Raw genomic sequence first — 8,990 nt, forward strand, 5'->3', positions numbered from 1 at the left:
GCATACTGTAAGATTGGAGGAACAGGGCTTGGAAGAGACCTCAGAGGGGGTCCTCTCACCCCCACTGCACAGAGAGAGCCCGGAGCCATAGCCGGGGGTCCCTTCCCCCACCCTGACCTCAGCTGGCCTGTCCCTGGCCCCCTGGCCTCTGGGACGGCCCCACTCTCCCCCACTCCTGGTTCTCTGGCACATCCGGTGAGTCATGGCCCTGGCGACCTTGGGCCGTCCCAGCAAAGGTGTCGGGTGCAAGCAGCAGCTCTGATGTTCAGAGGTCTAAACAACATCATCTGCAAATGCTCTGTCAGCCGATTAGGGCTGTGCAGGCGGTAGATAAGAGTCCAGAGGGTTGTTTAAAGGACAGGCACGGAGGATGGTGGAGAATGTGTCCTCCCCATCCACCTCCTGCCTCCTTCCTCTTCTCCTGCCCCTCTGCAGATGCCAGTCAAGGACAGAGGGCTGTGCTGAAGTCAGGCATCCATTGGGGGCTTGGAATATTTCCCCAGAGGATAAGGGGGCAATATTGTACACAAGAGACATTTTTCTCTGAACTGTGGACTATAAGGCTTCAGGGGCAGAAACCAGGCTTGGCTATCTTTGTGGGGTCATGCCTCTTAGCCCACCTGCATGCTGTGTGACTTCTGGCAAACCCCTAACCTCTCTGTGTCCTTATTTGTAAACTGGGAGCCATGTTTGTAGAGTGTCCAGCCCTTAGCCTGCTGGGCTGCTGGGCCATGGTGAGCCTGGGTGGTTCCAGTCCTCCCACCACTGACCTCTCGGTTCCAGGGGATTCCTAGGGCCCATTAGGAGAAGCCTGACCCCCTATCACCCCAGCAGGCTGGAAGTGGGGTCCACCTGCAAAGGAGAACGTGGAGACCTCCTCCTGGTGGGGTGAGGTGGACGCCTGATGGGGCTGGGCTGCCTCTAAGATCCCCTGATGGACAAGAGGAATCGGGGTCCCACTTGCAGTGTGACTGAGGGATCCCCAGGCCCCCAAAACCCCCACACAGGGGCCCTTCACATCACCTTGCTGTGGTCACTTTGCTATAAGCCCTGTGGGATCACCACCCACCTCATTCTTCTCTCTGGAGGTGACTTTGGCAACGTCTGGAAGCTTTTTTGAGGGTCACAATTGCAGGGGAAGGGGTGCTCGTGGTATCTGGCGGGTGGAAGTGTGGGGTGCTACTCAGCACCCTCCAGTGTCCAGACAGCCTGAGTGTCAGCAGTGCCAAAGCTCGGACACCTGCCCTAGGAAGGGCGCCTCAGCTCTTTCCTGCTGGAGATCCTGGGAGAAGCTTCTATGTACAGACGGTCTCTCTAAGACATCACTTTGGTGGCAGGAAAGAGAAGACAGTCTTCCTTAGAATCGCTGGCCCAAGTATGTGTGCAGTGATGCCCAGACCAGCCCCCAGGCACCCGTCAGCCAGAGAGTGCCAGCCTCTCCAGGGCTCGAGGTGGGAGGGCTGGGCTCATCCTGCACTTAGCCCAAAATGGCCCTGAAAATAGACTGCATGTTGAGCCCCAGACCAGGAGCAGTGGGCGTTGTGTGGAGCCACTTAGCTGATGGAATCAGGGCCACTCAGTCTCCACCAAGAGGGAGCAAACAGCCAATTAAGTGCTGGGAGGAGAAGGGCAAGGCCACCAGGCAGGCCCAGGGCCACGAGTGGGCAGCTGCGGGCGTCTTGCCAGCCCCCGCCTCTGCCCACCGGCCCTCCTCCCATTCACCTACCCCATCCTTTCCACAAGCCAGGCTTGGCCTTCAGCCCTCTCTGTCCCTGCACCCTCCACCCTGCCCAGCCTAGTTTTCTAAGCTCAGAGATTATAGGTGCCGAGAGGGACCCAAGAGGCAGGAGCTGAGTTGCTGTCTCTGAATTTCAAGAGTACCCAGAGCTGGGGTGCAACACTCAGGGGGGCGGTCCTGGAAGCCACGGAGCAGGGGCCATGGGGACACAGGGAGACCTCAGACCCAGGTCCTGAGCCCATCGGAAGCCACGGGGAGATACTGAGGTGGGGACAGGCCCAGGCCAGGGACCTCAGCTCCTGGGTCTCGCCCCGGAGAGGAGCCTGCACAGCCCGGCACCTCCGGGAGCTGGCAGTCACTGAGGCTGGGCAGGAGGGTCAGGGAGGATAGGCGTTGCTGGGCACTGGGAGGGCCCATCCTCCACCTGGCCTGCGTCCTGCAACCCCCAGGGACTGTGTGGATGGAATCAAGGTGAATGGTCCCTGCAGCACTTGATGACCGTCACCTGCCACAGCCAACAATGAAACTGACTCAGGCCAGTTGTCTAAACTATACGGAGTGCCGGGTACATGTCAGGTGCTCTGCTGGGCGCAGGAGTAAATGGGGGATTGGAGCGACCCCGACCCCACCGGCTCATCGGAGAGCTGCTTTCTGCCCGCCAGCGGGCCTCACCTCCTGCTACTGCTGACCACGGACTTGGCTAGCGGCCACCCTCCAGGACCCCTAGAATGGCAAGGGAGGCTCCTGGAAATTGGGGTCTTCTTTGTGGGAAGAGGTAAGATGTTGATGTGGCCTCCCCCAGGGAGGAAAGGGGTCCCCACCGTCTAAGCAGGGCCCATAGAGGGAGGGGCGAGCTCAGCCATTGGGGGGCTCTGGGGGGAAGCCGCCTCTGCCTGCTCCCAGCACCCTGTTAGCATTGCCTCTCCACTGCCCCCGGGCAGCTAAACAGCTTTCAGTCAGCTGAGGCATCGATTGGCCCAAGGGATGCGATCAGACCGCCCTTCCCACTTGAGCTAATGCACTTTGCATTCTTGTAAATCTTGCTTTTCCTGAGAAGAGAGAGAAGGGTCCTCTGGGGACCCACCTCTGTGAGGGAGCAGGCTTCTTTTCCTTACAAACATCATTTGCTCAGATTTATGGGAAGTTCCTCCCTAGGGGCTCTGTGTGCCCCCATGGCCCCTGCTAGCCCCCCTGTTCCACCTGCCATGGCCCCCTGGGCCCCTTCTCTGTCAGCCTGACCTCAGGGGTCTTGAGAGCCCATGTCGTTCTGCCGGCAGGGCCTCCCCCAGGCCACCCCCTTCCAGAGTCCCCTCTGCTTCTTCCCATCCCTCTCCATCCTCAGGACCCAGCCTGGGACCCCTTCCTCCAGGAAGCTCTCCTGCCATGCCCTTCAGCTGGGCCTCCCCACACCTCTGCCCCCCACAGAGAGTGGCCCCATGAGCACGAGGGCCTCACAAAGCAGAAGGGCCTGCAGGACTTGTGGGGCCAGCAGCTGTGGCCCCACCCTGCAGAGCTGGCGTCCCTCCTCCAGGTGAGCTGTGACCACGGCCAGACCCCTGAAGTGGTCACTGTTGGCAGGCCAGTTGTCTAAACTGTACGGAGTGAACTAGTGGATGTCTGGCACATCAGGGCTGGAAGAGATGCCAGCCCAGCCCGGCTGACAGAGCCCCAGCCACCCCAAGGCCAGCTGACCAGCCACTCATGAAAAAGACCCTGGCCAGAGGCACCTGTGCGTCACACCTGCCTCGGGGGCTGGTCCGGAGGTCCTCGGGGGACTGGGGGGCGGCTAGGAGGAGTTATCTGGTTGGAAAAAAGGGTGGGGGGGGGTCTGACTTCAGTATACAGTGTTCTTTTTGTGTTTTATAACCCCAGAAAAGCAGCAAAAGATTTAAAGATGCATTCAGACACATTTTACATGAGACATTAACCATCCATATTAAAGATTGCCGTGGCAGCCATTATTTAAGGGAGTGTATCAGCTTCCAAGGGCTGTTTTGTAACAAAGGACCACCAACTGGGTGGCGCAACACAGAAAGTCATCCTCTCACAGTCTGGAGGCCAGAAATTCCAAATCAAGGTGTCACGGGTTCTGTCCCTCGCTGCAGAGGGAGGATGCTTCTTGCTTCATACAGCTCCTGTGGCTCCCGGGGTCTCTTGGCTTGAGGCTAATGTGGGCCCAGAGGCTGGGATGGGCTCAGGCTCAGGATGCCCACTGGCCAGCTGGGGGCTGGAGGCCGGGATGGTATATGGGGGGCAGGGGAGGTGGGATCAGGGCGGTGCAGGGGACCCCCAGGATTTGATTCCTGCATGATGGGAAGCGGGCACAGGTGGGGGTTTGAACAAGGACCTGATCCTTTTTGTCTCATTAACAGATCCAGGGAGGAGAGGCCTCCTGTCCCCACCCATTCCCGGCCCTGTCCCCAGAGGGACGAAGATGGTTGTGGTTTACTCTGGAACTGTGTTCATTTCTACGACTACAGGGCCTCCTAATCTTGGTGGAGAATTGCTCACCAGGCCTGGGGAGTCGGGGTGAGGGGGTGGGGGCTGAGCTGAGTTCCCCACCTTTGATCAAGGGGCAGGCTTCCCACTGGGTATGCCCACTTGCTGGGCACCCTGGTGCCCAGGGCCCGTGAGGCAAAGTGTCCCAGGCCCCCAACTGGACCCAAGTACAAAGACCCCTGCCTCTCCCCAACAGCCCTAGGAGACAAGGTGCCCCCCACTTGGGGGACCAGATTTACAACACCCCGCCTCCATTTCAAAGGTGGCGGGCATCTTTACACAATCAGGCATGGAGTATCCTGCCCTGAACTTTGGCCTTCTGGCAGCATCAGTAATAAATTATTATTTTTAAACTCTTTAATGATGCGTGAGGACCTAACAGGGTTTACCATCAGGTAATTGTCCCCGGTCAATAGGGAGAGTCAGGGTTTAGTGGGGCCACCACCAGGCCAGCCCCCACCTTGGTCCCCACCGTCTGTTCCCCCAACTCAGTCCAGAACACTCTGGAAGGTTCCAGAGACTCAGAGGCACTGGAAATCATCTCTGGAAGCACAGAATTGTGGGGGCCAGGAGCAGGCGGTGCTTGGGTTTGGGGTCTGAACACCATTGGCCACTCTGGTTCTCCTGGGGGCATCAAAGGCCTCGGAGCCACCACAAAAGGCACCAGTGGTAAGTGAGGACCCCAGGGTCCAGGTGGGAGGTAAGGAGAGGAGGCGTCCCGCGTCCCCTGCCTCGAGATTCCTCACTGCACGGTCTCTGGCACCAGAACGCTCCCCCAGGCCATGGACAGCCCCAGCATGTGCTCACTAAATGTTTGTCACATGGATGAATGACATCATGCTGGGATAAGGGGGGAGAAGAGGGGTGCTGTAGCCTCCTGGATCCAGAGATAGGGAGGGCTCCCCCCAGCTCAGGGCGCAGCAGAGCCGAGCCAGCCCAGGTGCAGGTGGGAAGGCAGGGGAGGGCAGCGCTGTGACAGTCCTGTGGGGAGAATGGTGGCTGGGATGGGGGCCCTGGGCCCAGGCCCCGGGCTGGGTTAGGAGGAGGCCTGGGGCCTCCTCTCCATCAAGAAGCCTCTAGCTCTGAAGGGCATCTGTCAGCTGCTGGCACTTGGGACTAGACTGAAAGTACATGTCGCACTCAGAAATCTAACACATTCATTTTCTGCTCGATAGAAAGGAAATCCCGAGTCTATTTGATTCACGTGTGTGAGTTTGCCCATTTGCAATGGCTGAATCTCCTAATTGCTGCTGTGTACATCCATCTGCTGGTTGGGGCTTCAATTCCACCGATTGGGGAGGGTCCCTCCTCCCGAAAGATGTGAGTTCTCAGGCCGGGGAACCCCTGGGCCCTTCAAGGGGCCTAAGCTGAGGCTACCAGCCTTTAGGAGGGCTAAGGCCAGGGGTGTCCAGGTGCCCCAATGCTAAGCTGCCCTGACCCAGTGGTAGGGACTGTACCTCCAGCATCCTTGGAGGGACAGATGGCTGACTCAGCTCACTAGGCACTCAGCACCTGCCTGGGGGACACCCTCAGACCAGGAATGCCCTGGTTTGCGTGAGGATATAGAGGTGGGGGATGCATGGGGGTGGGCGGTGGATAGTGGCCCAGGTTTGTGGCTGAGGCAGGGACAACCCAGAGCCCAGGGGGCTTGGAGGGGCTGGGCCTACGTGACAGGTGGGGAGACTGAGGCTCTATACAGCCTGCAGTTTGGGAAGTCCGTCTCACTGGTCCCACAAAAGGATAGGGTCACAGCCAGTGTGGGGACAGAGTCCCAGAGAGCAGTTTCCAGGCTCTCGGCTTCACATGGAAAGGTGCTGGCTCGGGTAGTAGATGGCCATCAGCTGTGACTAGTTGGCCGTCAGCTGTGACTAGTTGGCCATCAGCTGTTATGGGTCAGCCTTTAGCCACTGATATAACTGTTGGGGCTGAGTTAGCAAGTGCGATTGCAGTTGGCGAGTGGGGTTGGTTGGCAGAGAAGCGGACGGCAGGTTGCAGATTGTGTGGCTCCTGCTTCCTGTGTCTCCAACCCCGCCGCCAGCGAGAACATAATGGTATGACTCCCTTATCGGTGGCTCCGTGGGTGTTCCTTTTTCACCTCACCACACCCTGAGTTCTTGTGTGGGGAGCGGGACCTGAGACCCCGCATGAGTCCCTGTGTGACAGCCAGCAAGCCTTTGCCCAGGTGAACAGCCTTTACCCAGCCCCTGACTTCCCAGCAGGTCAGCAGGAGCTGCGCCCACCCCCCCGTCCCCCTGCCCCTATCCCCGTCCCCCAGGTCAACAGGGTCCTGATTGAGCCTGGCTGGGCCCCAGTTCACCTGGCCAGGTGCCGGGGTTTGGCCCACGAGGGATGGACCAGACTGAAACCTTGGCAGGCAGTGTCCACGTCCTGCGGTCCCCATGTCTGGCGTGAAACTCCCACTATCCTCAGCCTTCACTCTTAGGAAAGCTGGGAGGGGTCAGTGCCCCAGGGCAGGGCTGGGCCTCCAGAGAGGTCCTGCTTCCCCCAAGGCCAACATCTTCTCTCCTGGGACCCACAGGGATCCCCAGTTCTCTGGCCAGCCAGGGCCCAGGGCCATGGGTCACCCATAGTCTCGGGGAGCAACCAGGCACCCAAGATGTCCATCACACATATGGGGAAACTGAGGCCTAGGAAGACGGGGTTACACCCTATTCCCCCACGGATCTCAGAGGTGACTCAGAGCACCACGCAGGGGAGACTGATGCTTGCCACTGAGGATGGCTGGGAGAAGCTGGACCCCAGGCTGTGTCGTTCCCTCCCTTTGGCCAGGCGGAGGGCACAGGCAGCCCCTGGTCATTTTGGGCCCAGCAGGAGGCCCCAGGCTGGTGTCTCACCATCACAGCCTCTTGGTCTCCATCTCTCAGCCAGTGGGAAAACTGGCCAGCTCCTATCCTGAGAGCACAGCTGAGGGACATGGGGCCGAGTGTTCTCCTCCAGGACCAGCGGATGCAGCACCCCCCACCCCAGGACATGGGGCTCTCAATGCTCCATGAAGGACACTGTCCCTTCCTGCTGTCCAGAGAAAAAGCACCTTAGTAAGCGGCAAAGCCTAAGTATTGGAACCTGGGGCTCTTCCATCCCAGGGAGCAGAGGCTCAGCCGGATGCCTGTGGCGGTTGCTTGGCAACCCCCTGCCTGTACCACACCACCGAACCCCTGTGCCCACACAGACTGCAGACCAGTCCTGCCTCTGCTTGGCATCTGTAGCTCCACTGGCCTGAGGTGGGGACTGCAGGTGGGGGACACCGAGTAGCCTGTCCTCTGTCCCCCCACGGCTATCCCTGGGCGTCTTCTGGACTGGGCTCTGGGCTGCAGACCTGGGGGAGGGGTCCTAGGCTGGTGTTGGGGGCATCTGCTAATGGACCGTCTACGCTCAACATCTGGCGCCTGGAGTGCTCAACCCCAGAGAAAGGAAGAAGGATCGGGCTCCATCCTAGGAGTGCCCCGGCCCCCCTCAAGCCTCCGGTCCCTGGCACTCAGGCCTCTGGGTCCTTAGAGCAGGAGACCAGGCAGAGGGCTGTTCTGGACCCCATCAGAGGCCAGACCAAGAAGTCAAAACCCAGTTTTAGGCCAGCGGGTCACGTGCCCCCCACGTGTGAAGTGTGACCCAATTAGAGGTCGATGTCGTCATCAGAAAGAGGGTGAGGGCGTCACACCCACTTTTACCTTTGCAGATGGAAGCCTGTGCCCTGTATCACCTCAGCTCCTACCACTGGACCACAGCTGGGACGGGGCCCCGCACCCCTCCCCCCCAGGACTCATCTGGCCTCGGGCTGCCTGTGTGGGGTTTCATGTCTGCAGTGAGCTCTCCGCCCTGTGAGTGATGGATGCCTGGGGCATCCCTCTAGTTCCCCCTCTCCCCAGGGCCTGGGGCTCCCTCTCCCTGCAGCCCCCCTTCTGACTGGGGTGGTGAGCTCTTTGCTGTGGGCCTACCTGGAAACAGGCCAGTCACAGGCACTAGCTTTTCCCCACCTCGTCCCAAAGCTGAGGAAGGAGGCTTCCCACCATCCTGGCCTGAGACCGTGGTCCTCTTTCCCCCAGAGCAAGGAGACACCAGCCTGGCCCTGTCCTCTGGGGACCACATCGGCCGTTCTGCAGGATGGTGGGCGGAGGGTGGGGGGGAGGCCAGGCCTGGGCTGCTCCCCTGCCCCGAACACCCCCTCACCCCACCGTGTCAGGAACATGCTACTTAGGCTTATTCCTGGGTGCTCCCTCAGGTGTGGCTGGGGGTGTGGAGAATGCCTGAGTGTGCCCGGGGAACCTCCCAGGGGTCCCTGGCTTGATCCACACGGCCGGGAGAGGCCATGCCTTGGCGCAAAGGGAGGCCAGCTGTGGGTCCCTCCCTGTCGGGACCATCCTGAGTGCAAGCTGAGGATGGAGTTCCAGGCAGGAGCTGGGCCCACACAGCTGCCTTGAGGGGAGCCTGGAATTTCCAGGACAGCCTGGAGAAGAGGGGTTCGGGGTGCGGTCTGTACTTCTTCCTCTGTCCCTCTCCATCTCCATGTGTGCCAGCTGTGGCCAGAGCAGCCTGGGCATTTTGGTCATCATGCAATCTCTGCCTCACGTGGCAGGACCTCACCCCGATGGAGGGTCCCCACCTGTTGGGCGGGATGTTCACACTCCTACTTGCCTAAGAATCCCCTGGTCTCCTGTAGCGGAAATCCTGAGGGTTTTACCCAGAAAGCTCTGGGGTACCCTCCATCCTCACCAGCAGAGCCCATATGTCTGAGCGT

This window comes from Rhinolophus ferrumequinum, assembly GCF_004115265.2.
Source record: "Rhinolophus ferrumequinum isolate MPI-CBG mRhiFer1 chromosome 15 unlocalized genomic scaffold, mRhiFer1_v1.p scaffold_54_arrow_ctg1_1, whole genome shotgun sequence".
In the NCBI taxonomy this organism is placed as follows: Eukaryota; Metazoa; Chordata; class Mammalia; order Chiroptera; family Rhinolophidae; genus Rhinolophus; species Rhinolophus ferrumequinum.